Genomic DNA, 26053 nt, shown 5'->3' with positions numbered 1-26053 from the left:
TAAACCCAGGGTTAGACCAAACACTAACCCCAGTCTTATACCTGACACTAACCCCTAACCCTAACCCCTGACACTAACCCTAACCCTTAACCCTAACCCTAGACCAAACACTAACCCTAGGGTTAGACCAAACACTAACCCCAGTCTTATACCTGACACTAACCTAACTAACCCTAACCCCTGCCACTAACCTTAACCCTAACCCTGACCCTAACCCTTAACCCTAACCCTAGACCAAACACTAACCCCAGGGTTAGATAAAACACTAACCCCAGGGTTAGACAAAACACTAACCTCAGGGTTAGACAAAACACTAACCCCAGGGTTATATCAAACACTAACCCCAGGGTTAGTCCAAACACCTACCCAACACTAACCCCAGTCTTATACCCAACACTAACCCCACGGTTAGACCAAACACTAACCCCAGGGTTATATCCAACACTAACCCCAGGGTTAGACCAAACACTAACCCCAGTCTTATAACCAACACTAACCCCAGAGTTAGACCAAACACTAACCCCAGTCTTATACCCTAACCCTAACGCAAGGGTTAGACCAAACACTAACCCCAGTCTTATACCCAACACTAACCCCAGGGTTAGACCAAGCCCTAACCCCAGTCTTATACCTGACACTAACTAGTAACCCTAACCCTAACCCCTGACCCTAACCCTTAAACCTAACCCTACACCAAACACTAACCCCAGGGTTAGATGAAACAATAACCCAACACTAACCCCAGGGTTAGACAAAACACAACCACAGGGTTATATCCAACACTAACCCCAGGGTTAGACCAAACACTAACCCCAGTCTTATACCCAACACTAACCCCAGGGTTAGACCAAACACTAACCCCACTGTATGTTTTCAGCATTACATCGAAACATGCACCGTTTGGAGATGTTCATGAGCTTTTTGACTTATTATTCTTGTGTTTTGTGAGGCAGGTAACTAATTGCTTGTTGACATGTAAACACCTGTTTCAGTGGGAGACATGACAGCGAGAGAGCTACATAAAGAGAGGTTTACTGATCCAAATGAAATGGAAGGGGAAAAGTTTCAGTGTCGCCTGGAAACAGGGACTGTATTGAGATGTTACAAATCAGCTCAATTATAAAACATGATCACTATGTACAGACTGAAACTCTACCACATAAGCATGCAGTGTGACCTTCAGTGGTGGTTAGATTGACACTTACTGGATTAATATGCAGAGCTATGCAATGAGAATAAAGTGAAAAACATAACTAAGATTGTATTGTTTCACAGGGTAAGTAAACCAATGCCATGTATCTCAATATTTCATATAATCTTCCTAGTAAGTGTATGAAACCCACACAAATGCCTTGCATAACTTCCTTTGAAAGGACAGGATTCTGTGTTGTGTGAGGGTATGTTTCACAAGTAATGGACAGGAAATGTTACAGGGACAACTTTTAGCTTATTTCAAAACATATATCAAACTGTCTAATGATGTGTATGTTTACAAGGTGGCATTTCAGCTTTCTTTCACTGCAATTCTGGTGTGAAAGTGTGTACAATTGCATTTTGTAAGTTTAGATGGAGTCATACATGAAGAAGGTAGAAAGCATAATATATGAGCAATAAATAGGTTGTATGTTGTAGGTAATATATAACCACAAGAAAACGTGTTTCACTTCATGTTTGAATGTTCATTTTAAGATAGTTTAAGATCTGACATATTACCTATATAAACTCTTGAATATGACAACTCATGTATACTTCTATTCATTGTACTGAGCCTGTCCTCAATGTTTGTTTACATATGTGTCATGATGTACAAGTATGATGGGCCAGTAAACTGAACTAATTGGCACTTTGTCCCTGTTTCTTAGGCGTCATATATGCTAAAATCATCTTCTATATACCAAAAGCCATTAAATAAACTCATGTATTAAATATTACATTAAAACAATGCCTAAAATAGGACCAAATTGCAAGTGAAAAGCTGCTCATAGCTTCGGGCAGCCATTTGCAATTGACAAAGGGAGGTAATTCCTCCAATTTCCTCTGCACTTTGTACAGAAATAAAGGCACAAAAAGAAAGTTGTCTGCCCCTGATCGTGAACATGTTCATGTCGCATATCAGCTCTTACCCTAACCCTAACCCCAGGGTTAGACCAAACACTAACCCCAGTCTTATACCCAACACTAACCCCAGGGTTAGACCAAACACTAACTCCAGTCTTATACCTGACACTAACCCCTAACCCTAACCCCTGTTACACCTAACACTAACCCTGACCCTAACCCCTAACCTAGACCCTAACACTAACCCCAGGGTTAAGACAACACTAAAGGGTTAGACCCAACACTAACCCCAGTCTTAGACCAAACACTAACCCCCTAACCCTAAGTCCAGGGTATACCCCAAACACTAACACTAGGGTTAGACCCTGACTAACCTAAGGGTTAACCCTAACCCCAGGGTTATACCCAACACTAACCCCAGGGTTAGATCCAACACTAACCCCAGGGTTATACCTAAAACACTAACCCCAGGGTTAGACCAAACACTAACTAACCCAGTCTTATACCCAACACTAACCCCAGGGTTAGACCAAACACTAACCCCAGTCTACCCAACACTAACCCCAGGGTTATACCCAACACCCTAACCCAACACTAACCCCAGTCCTATACCTAAACACTAACCCCAGTCTTATACCCAACACTAACCCCAGGGTTAGATGAAACACTAACCCAACACTAACCCCCTTAACCCAGGGAGGTGTTTGAACAACCACTAACCCCAGGTTATATCCAAACACTAGCCCCAGGGGGAGCTTTTTCAAACACTAACCCCAGTCATAACAACCTAACCCTAACCCAGGTGTTAGAGCTATCATGTGTATTGGCCCCACTGTATGTTTTCAGCTTTTTCAGTTTCTATGAGGGACATAACTGACGCTTGGAATGTGCATGGGTGGAGTTTAACGAGCCTAACGAAATGGTAGGTGTATGTTTTCAGCATTACATCGAAACATGCACCGTTTGGAGATGTTCATGAGCTTTTTTACTTATTATTCTTGTGTTTTGTGAGGCAGGTAACTAATTGCTTGTTGACATGTAAACACCTGTTTCAGTGGGAGACATGACAGCGAGAGAGCTACAGAAAGAGAGGTTTACTGATCCAAACGAAATGGAAGGGGAAAAGTTTCAGTGTCGCCTGGAAACAGGGACTGTATTGAGATGTTGCCTTTGCTTTGTGAACCATATCTTCGAGAGAATCGCTGCTGCAGCATCCCGTCACGACCATAACAACAAGCCATCCACCATCACCTACAAAGTGCCGTGCTGTGAACAAGTACACCAGCTCCAAGAAGAAAGTTCACCAGAGCTTCTACTTACATACAACGGTCCTTTTCAGGACCACCAAAATAGAACAAAAGAATACTTGAAACGTTGATGAATGACTGACTGACTGACTGAAGGAATGAATGAATGAATGAATGAATGAATGAATGAATGAATGAATGAATGAATGAATGAATGACTGAATGAATGAATGAATGAATGAATGAATGAATGAATGACAGAATGAGTGGGTGTTAATAATAAATTCATTATAATAAGATCGGCAATGGACCTGAACACACAGTCGACCCACACCATGTACTGTTTCTGTGGGCACCCTTCACGTTCTGATAAGGCGGCACGAGTTGTTCCCCTTGGACCGTATCAGAAAACCTGGCATTCCGTGCTGGTCCCGTGCATCATTTGCTTTAAAAGAGCACAGAAGTAGTCTATCTTGATGCTCGACGGAGGTCATATAATTATGAACGTACGCTAACCATACTCGGCACATTACTGCAGATGCCATTAGACAATGTTATGCCAAAATATGAATCTGATACACATATAGGGTCAGACGATACAGAGTTTTCCTGGATACTACCGTCGCGCAGGAACTGTGCGTGATTTGCTTTTAAAACAGCACAGAAATAGTCAATTCCTTGTTCGACGGATGTGGTACAATGTTGGACACACACTGACCATACTTGGCACATGACTCCACCTGTCATCAGACAATATCATACTTAAATAGGAATCTCATACACTCATATGCTCAGACGATACAGAGTTTTTAGTGATACTACTGTTGTATGAACTGTGCATAATTTGCTGTCAAATCACACACACATGCACGAATTGTTCCCTTTGGACTGATAATGAGCTAAACTATATACCTGACATATCACAAAGCTGACTGAAAATACATAGCATGACCCATATTGTGGGGAAAGAGGCAATAGCAGTAATTATAGGTAGCTAGGGTTAAGAAACATGGCTTGTTGAAGAGCGACTTTAAACCCACACATGTACTCACCAACATCTATAATGCTGTATTCTGTGTGAAGAGAAATGCTGTAGTTGAGTGATCTCATATTGGGTATGAATGACTGTCTTATATAGGTAGATAGGTTTGTTTGTAGGTAGATAGGTTTGTTGTATGTGGGCATCTTTGTATCTATGCGATGCTATTCAAACTTCTGTGGAGTAAATGAGCCAGTAACAGACTTTCTATACTTTGTATAAGAATAAGAATAGGTGTATTTTATTCTATTACTTAGCCTGCCTTTTACTAACTATCATTCACCGCCAGTTCGCTGGGTAATGAGCTCACTCGAAACTCAATCGTCAGAGGATGAACAGCTCTCGCTCACTTTTTGCGACATAGCTTTCGACATACATTTGGAGCCTATTCTGAGGACGTTTTCAGCATTATAGTGGATATCTTATCCATGTATTGTCCATTTAATATCGTTTGGATAAAAGGGGTAGTTGTATCAGTGTGTTTTATTATCAAGTTTGATTTTGCTTATCTTATTGCGTTAAATACCCAAACACTGACTCAACATTCATTACACATATGATGTAATATCAGTAAGATGATTCAGAGCAGTAGCATTGCTATGGGAGATAAAAGACAAGGCCAGGCGTGTGATCATGGCATCAAGGAACGAACAGAAGTATGCATTTGTAATCATAAATGGGTGAATGGAAATAAGCCTGAGAGAAGGAATGAATGAGGTGTTCTTTAGCCTGGTTTTATAGCTATGCACATCTACAGTCATTTGTGTGGGTTTGAATAATGTATTTGTGCGAGACACTAACCCAACACTAACCCCAGGGTTAGACCAAACACTAACCCCAGGGTTATATCCACCACTAACCCCAGGGTTAGACCAAACACTAACCCCAGGGTTAGACCAAACACTAACCCAACACTAACCCCAGGGTTAGACCAAACACTAACCCCAGGGTTATATCCAACACTAACCCCAGGGTTAGACTAAACCTAACCCCAGTCTTATACCCAACACTAACCCAACACTAACCCCAGTCTTATACCCAACACTAACCCCAGGGTTAGACCAAAAACTAACCCAACACTAACCCCAGTCTTATACCAACACTAACAACACTAACCCCAGGGTTAGACCCAACATCCTAACCCCAGGGTTATAACCCCAGGGTTAGACCAAACACTAACCCAACACTAACCCCAGGGTTACACCAAACACTAACCCCAGGGTTATATCCAACATTAACCCCAGGGTTAGACCAAACACTAACCCAACACTAACCCCAGTCTTATACCCAACACTAACCCCAGTCTTATACCCAACACTAACTCCAGGGTTAGACCAAACACTAACCCCAGTCCTATCCCCAGTCCTACACCTCACCCTATCCCCCAACACTAACCCCAGTCTTATACCCAACACTAACCCCAGTCTTATACCCAACACTAACCCCTAACCCTAACCCTAACCCTTGAGAGGTGTTTGAAGCTATCACTGTGTATTGGCCAAATCAGGGAGCTTTTACGGGAGCTTTTTTCAGTTTCTATGCTAAGGGACATAACTCTAGTTCACTGTTGACATTGGAAACGTGCATGGGTGGAAGAGAGGACGCTGAGAGAGGTTTAACGAGCCTAACGAAATGGTAGGTGTATGTTTTCAGCATTACATCGAAACATGCACCGTTTGGAGATGTTCATGAGCTTTTTTACTTATTATTCTTGTGTTTTGTGAGGCAGGTAACTAATTGCTTGTTGACATGTAAACACCTGTTTCAGTGGGAGACATGACAGCGAGAGAGCTACAGAAAGAGAGGTTTACTGATCCAAACGAAATGGAAGGGGAAAAGTTTCAGTGTCGCCTGGAAACAGGGACTGTATTGAGATGTTGCCTTTGCTTTGTGAACCATATCTTCGAGAGAATCGCTGCTGCAGCATCCCGTCACGACCATAACAACAAGCCATCCACCATCACCTACAAAGTGCCGTGCTGTGAACAAGTACACCAGCTCCAAGAAGAAAGTTCACCAGAGCTTCTACTTACATACAACGGTCCTTTTCAGGACCACCAAAATAGAACAAAAGAATACTTGAAACGTTGATGAATGACTGACTGACTGAATGAATGAATGAATGACTGAATGACTGACTGACTGAATGAATGAATGAATGAATGAATGAATGAATGAATGAATGACAGAATGAGTGGGTGTTAATAATAAATTCATTATAATAAGATCGGCAATGGACCTGAACACACAGTCGACCCACACCATGTACTGTTTCTGTGGGCACCCTTCACGTTCTGATAAGGCGGCACGAGTTGTTCCCCTTGGACCGTATCAGAAAACCTGGCATTCCGTGCTGGTCCCGTGCATCATTTGCTTTAAAAGAGCACAGAAGTAGTCTATCTTGATGCTCGACGGAGGTCATATAATTATGAACGTACGCTAACCATACTCGGCACATTACTGCAGATGCCATTAGACAATGTTATGCCAAAATATGAATCTGATACACATATAGGGTCAGACGATACAGAGTTTTCCTGGATACTACCGTCGCGCAGGAACTGTGCGTGATTTGCTTTAAAACAGCACAGAAATAGTCAATTCCTTGTTCGACGGATGTGGTACAATGTTGGACACACACTGACCATACTTGGCACATGACTCCACCTGTCATCAGACAATATCATACTTAAATAGGAATCTCATACACTCATATGCTCAGACGATACAGAGTTTTTAGTGATACTACTGTTGTATGAACTGTGCATAATTTGCTGTCAAATCACACACACATGCACGAATTGTTCCCTTTGGACTGATAATGAGCTAAACTATATACCTGACATATCACAAAGCTGACTGAAAATACATAGCATGACCCATATTGTGGGGAAAGAGGCAATAGCAGTAATTATAGGTAGCTAGGGTTAAGAAACATGGCTTGTTGAAGAGCGACTTTAAACCCGCACATGTACTCACCAACATCTATAATGCTGTATTCTGTGTGAAGAGAAATGCTGTAGTTGAGTGATCTCATATTGGGTATGAATGACTGTCTTATATAGGTAGATAGGTTTGTTTGTAGGTAGATAGGTTTGTTGTATGTGGGCATCTTTGTATCTATGCGATGCTATTCAAACTTCTGTGGAGTAAATGAGCCAGTAACAGACTTTCTATACTTTGTATAAGAATAAGAATAGGTGTATTTTATTCTATTACTTAGCCTGCCTTTTACTAACTATCATTCACCGCCAGTTCGCTGGGTAATGAGCTCACTCGAAACTCAATCGTCAGAGGATGAACAGCTCTCGCTCACTTTTGCGACATAGCTTTCGACATACATTTGGAGCCTATTCTGAGGACGTTTTCAGCATTATAGTGGATATCTTATCCATGTATTGTCCATTTAATATCGTTTGGATAAAAGGGGTAGTTGTATCAGTGTGTTTTATTGTCAAGTTTGATTTTGCTTATCTTATTGCGTTAAATACCCAAACACTGACTCAACATTCATTACACATATGATGTAATATCAGTAAGATGATTCAGAGCAGTAGCATTGCTATGGGAGATAAAAGACAAGGCCAGGCGTGTGATCATGGCATCAAGGAACGAACAGAAGTATGCATTTGTAATCATAAATGGGTGAATGGAAATAAGCCTGAGAGAAGGAATGAATGAGGTGTTCTTTAGCCTGGTTTTATAGCTATGCACATCTACAGTCATTTGTGTGGGTTTGAATAATGTATTTGTGCGAGTAAATGAATGAATGACCGAATGAATGAATGAATGAATGAATGACAGAATGAGTGGGTGTTAATAATAAATTCATTATAATAAGATCGGCAATGGACCTGAACACACAGTCGCCCCACTATGTACTGTTTCTGTGGGCACCCTTCACGTTCTGATAAGGCGGCACGAGTTGTTCCCCTTGGACCGTATCAGAAAATCTGGCATTCCGTGCTGGTCCCGTGCATCATTTGCTTTAAAAGAGCACAGAAGTAGTCTATCTTGATGCTCGACGGAGGTCATATAATTATGAACGTACGCTAACCATACTCGGCACATTACTGCAGATGCCAATAATGGTTGTATCCCCCTTCAATTTTTATGATTGGAGAGGTGGTGGGGGTGTGTGTGGTGTTGGGGTGCAATAATGGTTGTGACAACCATTATTGGCATGAGTATATGTTCGCGCTGTTTTAAATAGGCAACACAGAAGCACTTTTGCCAAATTATGTTGCAGTTCTCTCCCTTTGGCGATAGAAGTAGATAGATATTCGCGTCCTAAGACCCCACTTCATCTGGGTGTATGCAAGCTTTGTCAGAGCCATCACATTGAAGATGAGATACACTTTTTGACTGAATGTGAATTTTATTCCGATTTACTCTACGAATTGCTCCAGCTGGCTTCCTCAACTGATACAAACATCTACAGTAGAATATCAAAGAACAATTTATAAGCTTGATGCAAAATGATAACCTTACTAAAACCTTAGCCGCAGTTGTAACTGCTTTCTGTAAGAGAAGGAAACTCCAATGTGCACTAAACTCCATCTACTTTATTCAGTTACTACCATTGCAAGGATCTGGTCTGATTTATTATTTCAAGTGATCTCATTTGGGCGCAGAGCATTTAAAACTAAAGGGCAGATAATTACAGGTGATTAAAGGGCAGATAATTACAGGTGCGTTGTCACATGTTTCGAAGGTCTCGTGGCGACATGCATGGTCGTCAGGCAAGTTAGTATGTTCGTCTTCGTAAGAGCGCATATAAAACGGTAAGAAAACATTATGAATTGATATGTTTGCAATGATTTGGTTATCATATCAGTTATTGTAAGTAAATGAATGAAAACTATGCAGTCCGTAATACGTTATGACTAAGTTATGTACTGTTGTAAACAATTGACATTACTGCTGTATGTGAATCTAAGTTAGTTTTGTTTATTGTTACAGTCAATCACATTTCAAGTCAACACAATTCAACCAATCTTCTAAGAATAAAGATATGACGTCGCTCTCTCATAATCATCGTTCGTTCGTTCGTTAGTTAATACATTGACGTTTTATGCATCGCTGGATAACACCACTTCGCTCGTGTTGCACGTGCTACAGTTCGACCGCTTGTGAGAGACGTTCTCTGCCCACCTCGTCTGTTGCTGTTACCCCCCAACTACATCCCAACCGCATTAGTATATGCACTTTAATTAAAGTTGTTTTGAATATTGTGACTTTGATATAAGTTTTGTGTCAATTTGACTTTGCAAGTATGTCTGAGAGGGATACTGAGTCACATTCACAGCAAAAATAACTTAGTTTCCGTTCTTGCGGAAACCTAATGGATACTGGGTAATGTAGGTTTCCGCTAGGTTTCAGTATGCGGAAACAGACAATGCGAGTTTCCGCATAGTTTACAACACTGAAACTAACAAATCTAGGTTTCCGTCAAGTTTCTACAACTGAAACTATCATTATGTGTTTCCATTTAGTTTCAGTTCACTGAAACATTCATAGCAAAATGACTTAGTTTCCGTTATTGCGGAAACCTATTGGATACTGGGTAATGTAGGTTTCCGCTAGGTTTCTGTTGGTTTCAGCTTAGATGAAATGGCAAACTTAGCTTTGTGCTGTTCCATTGGGGGGACAATATTTACTTACTGTTACATTTGCAAGATAATTTCTATACACAGAATCCAGCTAGGGTCCATGCAGGAAGCGAAAGTATTGTACGTTCCCGTAGTCCCTAGTATGTTGATCAGCCTTCAGGTGTTTGCAATCTATAGCCCATTTTTATACTGTACCGTTAAAGTGTTTATGGTTACATGCCAGTTTATAGTGTACATTTGTGATAGACTAGTTATTTTACTGTCCTTCGAAAAAAGGTAAGTGTATAAGTTTGTTTTTATTTCATTAGGGATCCTAGACGAATGTGTAATGTTGCTTGCTGATGAATAATCTGAGAGCCTGTAGTAGATCTAACATTATAAAAATGTTTCATGTAAATTTTTTTATAAATATACACATGCATTGCGTTAAAAATGACTTTGAAAGGTGTTGAGAATTAACTGTTATCTGCGTGAAGGGAGGTAACTCTTGTATCTGCCTGTTATAGTTGGTTTATTCAATCACATAAAAGTAGACAAAACGAGATCTAAGTTCCAAAATAATACAACCTATGTTTTCTTGAATTGTATTGTCACCTCAGTACACAATGAGAATGCGTTTGTAGAATGTTAAAGTACTGTTTAAGGGAGAATAAAAACCACCAAACTCTGCCCAAACAAGTCCATGGTCCACCACTGCATGGAGCTGAGGGTCGTCTGCTTCACTAACACATGATATTTCTTTACAACTATTAATGAATGACTTGGTCATCATTACACAGTGACCTCAGAAGAATAGTATTTGGAGTTACATCCCCTTACTTTCTGGACAACTTATGTTATTGCAATCATTCCTTATCCACCTCAAAAGAATGGAATATGAACTCATTGTTTGCAACAAAAAAAGCAGACAATGTAAGAGTTTAAATCATGCTATCTCAGTATAGTATGTATTTACAAAAACAGATAACATGATGTTACCATGGCCCCATATATTTGTGAATTCTCTATCTAAACCAGTTACCAGTATGTTTATGTACTAATTTTCTTAAGTATCATAAAATAAAAGTTTTCATTAATTTGTAGTTTTTCAACTTTGGAAAAGTAATAACAGAAAATGCATCTACAATGTTAAGGTTAAATGTTTTCTGTTCAGTTTTCTGTTGCTACATATGTTATATGGCAGTATACCATACATGTATTGTATGTAACCTCCTACATAACATTACAACATATTTTACAAGAGAAAGAAGATGAATTTGAAGAGGAGTTATCATACATTCAGCTAAACACATGCCTGTGTTTCATCGAATCCTTCCAACCCATTAAATATGTTTGTCGTTTCACACAACACCCAGCAATATTGAAGCCATATGAAAGGGGCTACAAATAATTTTGTTGGGACCAGTGAAACCAGTGACTGACATCGCAAGTACTGCGCAATGTGGATTTGATGACATGTAACAACCAACTGAGCGAACCTGACTACTTTATCATGTCAGTCACATGTTGCGACAAACATCCATGTGTTGCTTAAGACCAAACCTCAAGTTACATATTGGGTAATCACAACATAGTGCTCGTCCTCTCTCTCTCTCTCTCTCTGTCTCTCTCTCTCTCTCTCTCTCTCTCTCTCTCTCTCTCTCTCTCTCTCTCTCTCTCTCTCTCTCTCTCTCTACATGTCATTTCACACCCATACTAAGGTCTGTGACGTATTTATGCATAGAAGCAATCATTTATACAATAAACATTCAAAGCATGAAATATATACGTATACACCCTGTAAACATAGAGTTGCTTTAAGTAGCACAATACCATACAAACCTGTCGTTGTGCATCCAGTTTGCCTTAGCTGTCTGATGTTTAACGCAGTGGGAAGCAAGGTAAGTACACATTCTTATCTTCACAAACATATATCATGAACACATGTATTTTCAATACTTAGTACACTTCAAATGTGATATATCTTCATTTTTCAAGACGTTTCCGATGTCTGGATCTTGAGGTTCAGTGAAGCATTCAATTGTGTCAGGATCATCTCTCAAACATTTGTGTTAATTTAATGTGATTTGTAAATACAATACAAAATATTATTATTTTCTATTTTCGTATTGATTTTATGTGTACGTATATTAGTATTTGTAACAGCAATATTATTGACAACGTTCAAAAGGGGAATTCCACAAAATATATTAATAGAAACTTCAGTAAAGGGCCACAAAGTGTATCATTTTCAAGATAGTACAGGGATGGTCAAAGAAGCCTCAAAACGCAACAAACAATTTCCATTTCATATGACATAATAGCCCCAATATTTCCGTACACCTCTTTCGATTTCAACTTGACAACTTGTCTGTTACTCGGCCTCAATGCAAACTGATTTGAAGCGCAATGTTTACATGAACGTATCTATCCCCCAAAATAAGATAACGGCACTTTCATAATGTATCATAATGCATCTGAACTGGTTTTTATTGGACTACTAAATATTAATAAATTGTTGAAAGTCAATGCAATACATACAAGCTATTGCTGATCGGATATGAGGCGCTCCACATCGGTATTTAAGCACATGTTGAACGTGTATTCGTGTCGTGCGACTCGTGGTGACACTTTATTTATACCCGTGCAAAGTAATACCGGGCATATCATTTCCGGTTCGTCGAATTCTGTTAATTAATTAAAGCCGTTATTATTTACACATCCCAAAAATTCAGTGTTACGTGCGATCTTCATATTCTATTACCACTGTATTTCTCAAATGCCTTTATCTTCAAGATTGTCTCCATGCAAGTTTTGACTCGACCCGACATCGAGAAAATAATCTAAAAATACACTTAAGTTAAGCTACATGATGATAAATTGACTTTTTCGGAAGTTATAATAATTATTACTTTTTTTCGTGCAATTAAAATTAATGTAGTCAATAAGAATAATTCCGCCTGCAATAATAAGTGGAGCCGATGTGAATGACTGATCAGCACAAACGGCAGCCATCACAGCCGAGTCGGGACAGGCGTGGGATGGTCGCTGTGCATTTGGATACTACTAACATGTATTGTGACGCTTGGCAGAGCTGATTTCGTAATAATTCTGTTAAGTATTGCTATTATTGTTTATGAAGATTGTTTATTTGTGGAATAAGTGCACGTTTACGACGCATTGCAGCTTTTATTTTATGCCATTTTCCAACTTGTAAAGCCCGCTCATAGCGAGACGGGGAATCCCGTGACGTCATTAGGAAGCCTAATTTCATGTACACATTTACAAATTTAGCTTTACGACTTTCCTAGTCACGATATGGCTGCCGATGTGACTTTGTAACTCACTACCATTCTGCATAACTTGTGAATGTACCATTTATTACATTGTACACGAAAAACAACAAACACAGTAACACAGTCACTGATATGATTCATCTGTTTCATTATTTTGAATAGCTCACATTTCAACAGAACCCAACAATGTATGTATGTATGTATGTATGTAGGGATGGATGGATGGATGGATGGATGGATGCATGCATGCATGCATGTGAGAAGCCACATCAAGAGGGAATCTTCAGCATTGGAGAACACAACTTCTGTATGAATATGCAAATACAAATATGTCAAAACCCTACAACATTTTATGCATATGATGAAATGATGTCTACTAGTGCAGGCATTACATACTTGCTGTGGTATTTATTAAACAGATTTCAAATTCAAATGTTTATTGTATGAAAGGTCATGGGCCCATATACATGAAATGTGCATTTGAAGCTGCCTCAATGTATCTTAACATATACACACTAACAATCTCACATAGTAAAGACTTGGCAACTTGCTGACAATCATGAAGCTTCTATTGCACTCATACAGAGCAGACAGCCATCCTCTGATCTGGTACATATGAAGCAGAGCCTGAGATGAGACATTTGTTTTGCCACACAGAGAAAGGGGAAATATAACCAAATTGATTACAACAAGGCTTGAACCAGTCCACAACCGCAAACAGAAGGTGTATGCTCTACTTAAGATATGTGGGTGAATATGAAGAGTCCTGGTTGATGTCTGGCACAACATCGTTGCCATGCTCATCGTCCCACACAGACTATGCATCATCCTATAAATACAATACATGCAATGCTTAGTAACACTACAATAACAGCCAAAGTAACTCATGTATACATATTAAAAAACATGCACAGTGGTACTTCTGATCACAATGAAATTATAAAATTAGAACGACTAATTTGTAGATGTAACCAAAAGATTTTTTTCACAATCACAAAGGAAAGATCTGTAGTATACATGTATATTGTATCTTCCATTGGATAGTCACTTATTTGATTGATTGGTACCAGAAAATAGTAGCCATCCTAGTATTCTGAAGCAAATTGTGGTAATATTTATTACTGTTACTGTACTCATATTCGCAGTAACATCTACTACCAAATCGCCAATTGAAATCTAAGCATAGGTAAGACGGTACATACATATTTTAAATAGATACGAATCATGTTTAAACACTGAATGTAACACCTGATTATAAATGTGATCTTATTCATTTCAAATTGAAATCACCAACTCAACTGAAAAAAATCATACAAAACCTAACATTTCCCATGAATGAAAAATCGTGGGTATTTCTTAGTTTTATCAACCCTCTAAGGAAACATTCACAGCAATGAAATAACATAAAATATTATTTTTTAATGCGACCTTTACTTTAATTTAAAAACTGTAAAATGTGTAACACAACTTATTCACTTTCAGTTACAGTTACATATCTGATATACAATATTAATGCGACCTTTACTTTAATTTAAAAACTGTAAAATGTGTTACACAACTTATTCACTTTCAGTTACAGTTACATATCTGATATACAATAATTAAATATATTCGTTATTGATATATGATGGATAACAAAGGGACAGATCAAACTGAAGTCGTTATGTGAAACCTTTGAAGTGAAGTATCTTTGACGACTAACCTGATGAGAAACTGCCGTCCATTCCAGACGGATTCCTTGTTTCCTTGAAACAAACGACTGGCAGTGCGGACAGAAAACTGGTCTTTTTCTTGGGACTGAAAAACATATCAACTTATAATTACACTGGAATCCACGCACTGTTACATTTTGATAAAGATATTTATTCTATGTATTGATTTAGTGTTTACTTGTTTTTGACTAAATGCTGATGAATAAAAAATATTGTTTTAAGATTTCCTTTAATGAAATTAGGAGCATGGTATGGTGTAACTATAAATGATTACCAAGCCAAGCCTCTTGTCAATCTCCAACAAGTCAGTGGATCCACAATACGTATCTGTAAATTGAAAAAAATGATTCTTTTAGAAATGTTATACGTGACTTGTGTCAATGCATTGTAAGGCGAAGAGGTTTAATAATTGATTACACAAATTATCACACAAAACTATGAGTGTAAAGTATATGTAATAATTGTTTTAATGGTTATAAAATGATAAAATAGATGAGTTGCTTGCTCTTCTATCATGCTGCATAGTATTTATTACTTGTTTTGTTCGTGTATCAATGGAATGGAGAGGTATTCAAATAAGCCACTGCGGCTTGTTTACCAATCCTGGTTCAATTTGTTTTGAATAAAATATGTTTACACTAAAATAGATGAACTAGTATAATTGGATAAATACCGCCATATAGCTGGATAATTGCTGAGTGCGGCGTAATACTAAACTCACTCACTCAGATATATTGAGCTGACAGTACATATAAACTAGTAATAAGTAAACTTATAATACATGGGAATAGTATCCGTAGATCTAGGTGTAGACCTGAAAAGAATGAACATGATATAAGCATGTCTAATACACTTGCATGTTTTGAGCTCAATAGGTAAATTACTTGCATGATGAAGTTTTACGTCCAGCAGAAATATTTTCGTATATTGCCTACTCCTGACAGGGTTTTGAAAAATCACCTATTTGCCACTAACACAAGTTCTCATGAAGCTCGATCAGGACTTTTAAAGTAACGTGAATATGTTTTCAGATTTATTCACTGTTAATTATCTCTAGGCCTACATGTTGATGCTTGACACTGAGGAGGAGCAATTAGTGCCCATAATGCGATGAAAAGACCCTTAAGCCCATAACAGCCCACTGTTGTCACTTTGGGTACTCACATTCAATCTGCTCATTTCCACCTTTCACGGTCCCCTTTGATGTCGGCAATGTAAACAAATAAAACAATGGCGACCGGATCACGTCCACGCGAGACTACCTAAATCATTATAAAAACACAGCTGACATTTTAGGTGTATAGTGTATGTTTATTTTGTTGTATAACGCGGAAAGATATTGTCAAACTGTAATGTTAGATTTAGATTAAAAAACAACAACAAAGTGTTTTTCCCGTGAGTCTTTGCGAGACGCCATTTTCATAGCCGCCTCAGTTTCCCTCAAAGCACTGGAAGAGAGAATTCGCTACCTGGAAAAGAAAGATGAAAATGGCTGCGATAAACTCGCAGTACCACGACCCTGTCAGGTAAGACCAAGTTATTTTGTTGTCAAATAACTTTTAATGAATTATTATTTACTTTACGTACAGAAATCCGGATTGGTAAACAAGCTAATCTGTCGAATTACAGCCACTGGCCATAGATATTCGTCACTATGCATGATTCGACTTAAATGTTAATTTGGTGCAGCTAGACATATGTCTTGAATTTATTTAATATCCGTTTGATATTGTTCATATTTTGCACATGGGTCATGAATCATCTCAGCTACAAAGACATAATTTCCGTTTTATTTTCAATTCAGTGCGTGTCATGGTTATGGCAATTATTAACATGGCGGTCTATGGGGAAAGAATACGCAATGTTATATATATGTTGCTCATGTAACTACAATGCGGAAAATTATGTATCTGTGACCAAGATGATTTCCTAACAACCTGCCAAATTTGACAGCCAAATATGGAAAACTGAATTAATGAAAATTACACAGCTACACTAAAATAGCATGCAAGTCTATGAGAATTTTGCCGTCTAACGTATATTCAAGTCCCATGACTGTATAAACAGTTTGCTCGAACTATTTTCAAACGATGGTGAAGTAAAATAAGTCTATCTAAAAATATACTACAATTTTGAAAAATATAGCAAATAGATTATATATTAATGGATTTGTTTTATTCATTTAGGCTGTTGTGAGGAACATGTGTCACGACTACTCCTGGAGGAAAAGATCACCCTCTCTTACTGAAGGTATGTGTTTATGGTACTACGAAAGATAGACATAATTTCACTTTTAATATTTTATTATTATGCTTCCCTAGATACATTTTCACAAAATGAACCATACTAAAGTTACATTTGCAAATGGATTTGAATAACCGGTAACTTAATCATGATTTCAAATTGGACCAAATAAATCTTAACTTCACACCTGTGTGAAATTGCAGTCAAACTGACCCCTTGATTTTACAATACCGTAATTTCTCCAAGGTTATGTCACATGAGATAACTAAACTCCATTCATCAGGATGTTTATGTCAGGCCGTTCACTTACTGATTGCATAATCTAAAGTGATAAATCTGTAGTTTGCTTGTTGGTATAAATGTCGCTGCAATTGTTTGGGGTTTTAAAACTCGAATGAATGAATGGGGAAATGTAAAGAAAGTAACGTGTTATTGTTTATTTATTTTCAGCAAAGCTGATGAGTCTGGAGACTGTATAATGAATGACCAAGGATGGTCAGCAGGAACATGTGAAGGTAATATTTTGACCTATCTGTAGTGACTTTCATTATAAATAGTAAATAATTTCAAATTAATAGTGTAGAGACAAGGTTTATGGATGTCAACTCCTTTATTATGTGAATACATGTTTGAGAGTGAATGATTACCCCTTCGTCAGGTGTAAGCATTCACTCCGAAACATTGTGTTTTCACATAATAAAGACGTGGACATCCGTAAACATTCATGTCTTGTATTATTCACTTCTAAATACACCTCAAAGACTTAATGGTGTAAACATACAGTAACTACTGGGTGAATATACTTGGCCTTCAACAATACGACTGACTGAGTGAGTTTGGTTTTACGCCGCTTTTAGCAATATTCCAGCAACATCACGGCGGGGGACACTAGAAATGGGCTCAATACGAACTGTAAGAGATTGAATATAGCAATTTGATGAAAATCTATTACTAGTACCATTATTACTATATAGAAAATGCAATAAATGTTCAGATATATATATATATATAACGTATTACTACCTCTGGTCTGGGAAGCATGTAACTCCAGAGCAAATGTTGTATAGATTGTGTGTCCTCTTTAGAAAATAAGATATTTCATTCGGTCAATGAAGTGTGATGAATTGGATAATTTGAGTTTTGAGAAAACTAGTGCAAAGTGTGATTGTTCAATTTAGTTCTCTTTTATTCAAACTTCCTTTTGGATTACTCATTTTAAATCATCCTCGGCATTTTCAGTTTCTTGTTGATTGATGTTTGTGTAAGTTATCAAAATAACCTAGTAATTCGTTATTACCTGCCATTTTCAGAAATTTGCACAACACAAAGTGACAAATGCATGAGTAAGTCAAATAAAAGTTCATCTCGTTCTTCATCAACCAAATCATCAGTGTCTGCTGCAAGACTAAAGGAGCAACAGTTAAAGGCCGAGTTACTTGCCAAGGCTGCTGTACTGGAACAGAAAAAAGCTTTGGAAAAGGAAAAATTAAAGTTGAAAATGAAGAAAGGTTAGCCCTGCATACAGAAATGGCTATTTCTGATGCAAGAAGTAAAGCACTTCCTGATTTCGAAAAGGAGTTTTGTGCTTCTTCTCGTGCTACAAATGTGACAGACATTAAAGAGGATATTGATGATAAAGTTGCTGATAGCAGTCCTCTTATGACACATGATGCAAAGAAGAAACTACTTGAAGATTTTCTCAATGATTCCCAGGGATTTGAAACCCAGACACAAGATGTGAAGAAGGTCGTTCTTGACTTCATTAATGATTCTCAGGCGGTTGATAATACTGCTGCCTTGCATGGAGGAATTAGGAAGAACAGTTCCATTCGGCGCAAGGAGATGGATACAAGAAGTGACATACTTACCCTTGGTGAATCTCGGGTTGCTGGTGAGGACAGGCCCATGCGTTACCCGGACAATAGAAAGAGTGATAATGTTTCTGACATTCTTACTTCTGTTGTACATCACTTAAGTACACCTGTGCCAGAGATTAGTGTCTTTAATGGCCATCCCATGGACTATCAAAAGTTTATTAGACAATTCAAGACCAAAGTTCTGAACAAAACATCTGATCCTGATGAATGTATGACTTATTTAGAGCAATTTACTTCCGGTGAAGCCAAGAAAATTGTGAGCAGCTATGTGTGTTTAGATGCCCATAAAGGGTTTCCAGCTGCCACGCGTGATCTAGAGGAAAAAAATATGGTGATGAAAATGTTGTAGTTAACTCCTTTATAAGCAAAGCACTTAATTGGCCTGTTATCAGAGCAGATTGTCCCAAGGGTTTAGAGGATTATGCTGTGTTTTTGAATGAATGCAACAATGCGGTGGGTACTTCTGGTGTTTTGAACAATATTGATAACATTAGAAGGATCATTGCTAAGATACCTTACACATACCAAGAAAGGTTCAGGTCTCATGCTCAGACATTGAGTGATTCTGGTAAGTCACTAGGTTTTAAGGATGTAGTTTATTTCATGAGAAAGGAAGCTAGAAAAGCCAATGACCCAGTATTTGGGAAGGAAGCTCTGAATAGTTTGCAGCCTAGACCCCCACCCAAGCAAGGGAAGGGTAAGGGTACTTTGTCAAAGATAAGTCTTGCTACAGATGTTCGGTCATCAGCCAAGACTGACTCTGAGGGACCAACCAAAGGGAAGTGTTCCTATTGTGAAGGTGAAGGTAAAGGTCATCGTGTGATAAACTGTGAGAAATTTGCTGCATTGTCTTATCCTAGAAAGTGGGCATCGGTTATGGATAAAAGGTTGTGTTTCAGATGTTTAGAGCCTGGTCACGTGAGCAAGGACTGCCGTGGTAATATTGTTTGTTCTGTGTGTCAAGGTCGTCACAACACTTACTTCCATATGGAGCATCCTCCATCCCAAAGTCAACAGTTCATTCAAAGTTTTACAAGTGCATCAAACTCCTGTTTTTCGTTGGATACAGGGGTCGGTCAGAAATCTGAGGTGTGCACAATGGTAATTGTCCCAGTCAAAGTGAAGATGAGAAACAATTCTCACAGTGTAGAGACATACACATTTTAGGATCCTGGTAGTAGCTCCACCTTCTGCACTGAATCGCTAATGATGAAATTGGGAGTCTCTGGTAAGCACATGAAAGTGAACATTACAAGTATGGGAGAACCTCGAACTATTAACACGTGTGCATTTACTGGTCTACAGGTGTTTAATCTCGCTATGGACAATAATGTTGACTTACCCAAAGTGTTTACTGTGGACAGGTTACCAGTTAGCAAGGTACATATACCAAATGCTGCTGATACCGCGAAATGGTCTCACCTAAAGGATTTATATATTCCTGAAATAAATGCAGACATTGAACTTTTGATTGGCAACAACGTTGCAAATGCATATTCTCCCATGGAGGTGATCGTGGGACCACAGCATACACCACATGCTACGAAGACAAGACTTGGATGGGCTGTTTGGAAACTCACTCGTCCAGGTAATCCTTCCTGTAGTGAAGCTCAAGAGTGCATGATGAACAGAACCGAAGTGACTGCACTACAAGAATTTGAAAGCTTAAATGAACTGAATCGAATGGTGAGACATTCTTTCAACGCAGACTTCCCCGAGAGATTAATTGATGATGAAAGACAGTACTCTCAAGAGGACAAACTTTTCATGAAAATTGATGCCTCAATAACACTTCAGGATGGACATTACAGTATTGCCTTACCATTCAGGAATTCGGAAGTTGTTTTCCCAAACAACTATAGTTCAGCTCACCGCCTTCTGCTGAGATTGAAGAAAAGATTGGAAGCTGATGACAAGTTCAAGAAAGAATATACCGATTTTATGGAAAAAAAAATTCCAGAAAAGCTATGCAGAAACCATTCAAAGTGAAGAGGAAGAACCAGACGATGGTTCTGTATGGTATATTCCACATCATGGAGTCTTCCACCCTCAAAAGAAGAAGATAAGAGTTGTCTTCAATTGTGCATTTGTGTACAATGGTGTCAGTTTGAATCAGCAATTACTCTCTGGGCCTGACCTGACAAATAGTTTACTTGGAGTTCTAATGAAGTTGAGGCAAGAACAATGTGCAGTTATGGGAGACATAGTAAGCATGTTTTATCAAGTTCGAGTGATGAAGAGGCACTGGAATTACCAACGTTTCCTGTGGTGGCCACACGGAGACTGCACCCAAGAGCCTATCAAGTGTTGCATGAAAGTTCACGTGTTTGGAACCACACCCTCCCCAAGCTGTGCTAATGCTGCACTGCTCCAGACAGCAAAGGATAATGAAGCAGACTTCAGTCCAAGCATTTCTGATGCCATTAGAAACAACTTCTATGTGGATGACTGCCTCTCGTCTCTACCCACTGTTGTAGAAGCTGCAGAACAAGTTCATGAAGTGACTGAAATGTGTAACAAAGGAGGATTCAACTTGAAAAGTGGATTTCTAATCGCAGTGATGTCTTGGATGATGTACCCCTCCAACATAGAGGTGAAACAGCTAAGGACTTCAACCTGGAAGAAATAAAGGGTGAACGTGTCATGGAGAGGGCCTTGGGTGTTAAGTGTAAAGTTCAGGAGGATATGCTAGGATTTCAAGTGAAAACTTACATGGTTTTGTCGGTGGTTAGTTCTGTATATGATCCGCTTTGACTTGGATCTCCATTTATCCTTGAAGCAAAGATTCTACTCCAGGAAATATGTCGTTGTGGTATTGGATGCGATGAAGAGATCACAGGAACTCAACTCAAGTCATGGCAACAGTGGTTAACGGATCTTCCTCGATTGGAGAATCTATGTATTCCAAGATGTTACAAGTCAGATGACTTTGGAACAGTACAGGATTGTCAACTTCATGTGTTTGCAGACGCCAGTGAACTGGGATATGGTGTTGTTGCATACTTCAGACTTGTAAATGAAAAGGGAGACATCCACTGTGCTTTCGTTTTGTCTAAAGCTAGGGTTACACCAATGAAGAAGATCTCCATTCCAAGACTAGAACTAACTGCAGCATGTGTTGCTGTTCGTCTCTCTCTCATGATACAGAAACAGGTCCAGTACAAAATAGATCAGGTGATCTATTGGACAGACAGCATGACAGTTCTCCGATACCTGGCCAATGAAAAAACACGCTTCAAGACCTTTGTAGCAAATATGATTGCTGTAATCCGAGACGGCTCAGACATAGAGCATTGGAATTATGTATCTACCAAAGAGAATCCTGCAGATCCAGCTTCTAGAGGAATGGATATGAAAGACTTTCTGGATTATGCACCTAACTGGTTTCAAGGACCTTCCTTTTTATCGAAACCTGAAACAGTGTGGCCAGACGTTGAAGTTGAAGAACTACCAGAAGATGACCCTGAAATAAAAACTGTGAACACAACTTTATTGCAAAACCCTGTGGAAAGTCCTCTGAGCAAGCTCGTCAGCTATTGCTCTTCGTGGATAAAGTTGAAGAAGTTTGTTTGATACTACCTTCTCTTATTCAGTTATCTGAAAGTGAAAGCAAGTCAAAAGAAGTTGACTGAGACAGAGGTTATTCGTGAAATAAAGCTTGATGTACAGATTTTACAGAAATCTGAAAAGGTGATACTTACCCAAGTCCAACATTCTTGCTTTCAAGAATTGTTTGATGCCCTGGAAAACCAACGTCCAACATGTGTAAGCAAACCCATTAGGAAGCTTGATCCGATCATTGTTGACGGTTTGATCCGTGTTGGCGGAAGACTAAGTCGGTCAAGTCTGGACTTTGAAGCAAAGTACCCTGTGCTCCTACCTAAAGAGTCTCGTGTCACTGACCTCATCGTGCGGAATGCTCATGAAGCGGTTGGTCATTTGGGAAAGGCTGCTATGACAACAAATCTGAGACAGAAGTACTGGATCTTAGGACTTGGTTACCTTATCAAGAACATTACTTCAAAGTGTGTTATCTGCAGATCGTACATGGCACAGCAAAGGGATCAAAAGATGGCTGACCTGCCATTGGATAGAGTATCTTGTGATGAAGCACCATTCATGAGAGTCGGAGTGGACTTCTTTGGTCCATTTGCAGCTAAACGAGGACGTAGCAATGTCAAACGTTATGGAGTGGTTTTTACCTGTTTGGCATCAAGAGCCATTCATCTTGAAGTTGCATCTCAGCTCGACACATCATCATGCATCAATGCAATTCGTCGGTTTTTTGCAAGACGTGGGTGTCCCAAAAAGATCTGGTCTGATAATGGTACCAACTTTATCAGAAGCAAACGAGAACTAAATGAAGCGGTAGAGTCTTGGAATCTTCATCAAATACAACAGGAGATGCTACAGAAGGGCATAATGTGGGAGTTTAATCCGCCCATGGGTTCCCACTTCGGAGGAGCTTGGGAAAGAATGATAAGAACTGTCAGGAAGATCATGTACTCCCTGCTTCGTTCACAAGTTATCAAGATGGATGATGAAGGAATTCATACACTCTTCTGTGAAATTGAATCTATTGTGAACAACAGACCAATCACAACAGTTTCAAGTGACATCAATGACTTGTCTCCTCTGACGCCCAACCACATTCTCCTACTTCGTAGTGGAGAAAAACTGCCTCCAGGACTGTACTCGGAGAGTGACTGCTACACACGCCGAAGGTGGTGACAGATACAGTACATCGCGAATGTTTTCTGGAAAAGATGTTCACAAGAGTATCTAACATCCTTGCAAGAACGTCAGCAATGGTTAAGTCCTCGTCGCAATGTTGCTGTTAACGACATCGTCTTGACTAAAGACAATCTACCAAGAAATTCATGGAGTCTTGGACGTGTTATCAATGTACTTGCAGACAAGAGAGGGTTTGTGCGTACAGTGGAAGTAAAAACGACAACTTCTGCATTGACAAGACCCATAGATAAGTTGTGTGTTACCCTCGAGGCTGGGAATGAGTTTGAGTGAACTGGATATTGAGTAGGTATATATCTAGTCAGAAGTGAAAGTTGGTAAATAGTGCTGAATAGTTGCCAAAGGAGGTTCGTTATTCTTTACAGGAAGTATAGTTTAGTTTTGGTTTGGTAATTGTTTCATTTAATTCCACAATTAAGGTGTCGGAATGTAAGGATCTGGTTTGATTTATTATTTCAAGTGATCTCATTTGGGCGCAGAGCATTTAAAACTGAAGGGCAGATAATTACAGGTGATCAAAGGGCAGATAATTACAGGTGCTTTGTCACATGTTTCGAAGGTCTCACGGCGACATGCATGGTCGTCAGGCAAGTTAGTATGTTCGTCTTCGTGAGAGCGCATATAAAACGGTAAGAAAACATTATGAATTGATATGTTTGCAATGATTTGGTAATCATATAAGTTATTGTAAGTAAATGAATGAAAACTATGCAGTCCGTAATACGTTATGACTAAGTTATGTACTGTTGTAAACAATTGACATTACTGCTGTATGTGAATCTAAGTTAGTTTTGTTTATTGTTACAGTCAATCACATTTCAAGTCAACACAATTCAACCAATCTTCTACGAATAAAGAATTGCTAAAAGCGGCGTAAAACCAAACTCAGTCCGTCAGTCAGTCTACGAATAAAGATATGACGTCGCTCTCTCATAATCATCGTTCGTTCATTCGTTAGTTATAATAACCATTAATGTCTGGCTCTGTGACACTGGTAGTGTGGCGGCTTGCTTTGAGTCCCGCCCGCGGCCCTCTTCTCCCCTCCTCCCTCCCCCCGTTTCACAACGCTTCACACCGAAGTGACCATGGTCATGTGCGCGCGTCAGAGGGAGGGGGTGGGGTGGGACGGGGCGCCTGTGCCATATGGCCGGATGGTATACTTTATAACTGTTTTATCTGTGTGACACTTTTTTAGCAATATATACCATGTGACACTTAAATAAAATATTATCTTATCTTATCTTATCTTACTAAAGTGTTCAGGGGCCACTATGGGAAGGGTCGTTAACAAGGCGTGAAAACTCAGGGGCCATTGTGGGAAGGGCCACTGCGGGCATAAATATAATTAAACAGTTATTGCAATACTATGACTAAACTTTATCATATACTGAAGAGCTGTGTAACGTTGTGACAACGTATGCAAATGACATTCTCATAACCTACAAACGTTAACTGATATATCTTTTTTTTTCAATTGAACGAAGCTAACAAAACAAACAAGACAGATTTATTCAAAGTATTTCTACATTCAATATGTTTTTGATAACTAATTAAATGTGAACTAAACAAAATATATAAAACGAACGTCCTCACAAGGTTATGAGAACGTTGCGTCAAGGTATAAACAATACGTTGCAAGGACGTGATGATAAGGTAATGTGTAACGTTGTGACTAGGTAGTAGTAGAACTTGCTTCACTTGAACCAAACCTTTGGGAAATAGGGTTTGATTTAGTACGATGGTTAATAATAGTATATAAGTCCAAATGCTGATAACTATGTAGTTTCTTGGAAGCACACTATCATTCTTAATGTGCAGCCTATTTTCTTGCATTTTCAGATAATCTGGAATACCTGACTACCTGGATTACACTCATGGACACATGCAAGTAAGTAACATGTATTTTTAGTGTGCATGAGTGAATTTAGTTTTATGCCGCACTCAAGCAATATTACAGCCATATGGCGGCGGTGTGTAAAAAATGAGTCTGGACCAGACAATTAAGTGATCAACAGCGTGAGCATCAATGTACGCAATTGAATTACTATGACAATGTGTGAGACAAGTGAGTGAGCCCGACCACCCGATGCCGTTAGTCGCCTCTTACGACTAGCATGGGTTACTGAACATAAATTCTAACCCGGATATGATTGATTTTAGAACTACTAGAACTGATAAATAGGTAGATTGATTGGCTTTTTTAATTAAAGGCATGTTTTGTTTCAGCATAGCTGATA

The 26053-nt window shown here is 38.9% G+C and overlaps 2 long non-coding RNA genes across 2 annotated transcripts; one reads left to right on the top strand and one right to left on the bottom strand.

Moving 5' to 3' along the window:
- Positions 1-121: 121 nt before the first annotated feature.
- On the bottom strand, positions 122-642 carry LOC124279955. Its single transcript, XR_006899539.1, has 3 exons — positions 565-642; positions 204-216; positions 122-134 (listed from the first exon to the last, which is right to left on the bottom strand). It is a non-coding gene; the product is annotated as an uncharacterized LOC124279955 (long non-coding RNA).
- Positions 643-11139: 10497 nt separating this feature from the next.
- On the top strand, positions 11140-26009 carry LOC124279818. The gene is made up of 3 exons (XR_006899491.1): positions 11140-13209; positions 15683-15688; positions 25999-26009. It is a non-coding gene; the product is annotated as an uncharacterized LOC124279818 (long non-coding RNA).
- The last annotated feature ends 44 nt before the right edge of the window (positions 26010-26053 follow it).

This window comes from Haliotis rubra, unplaced genomic scaffold (assembly GCF_003918875.1).
Source record: "Haliotis rubra isolate DU_JTF1 unplaced genomic scaffold, ASM391887v1 Scf107, whole genome shotgun sequence".
In the NCBI taxonomy this organism is placed as follows: Eukaryota; Metazoa; Mollusca; class Gastropoda; order Lepetellida; family Haliotidae; genus Haliotis; species Haliotis rubra.
The sequence above is the reverse complement of the archived record's forward strand: the minus strand, read 5'-3'. Positions and strand labels throughout refer to the sequence as shown.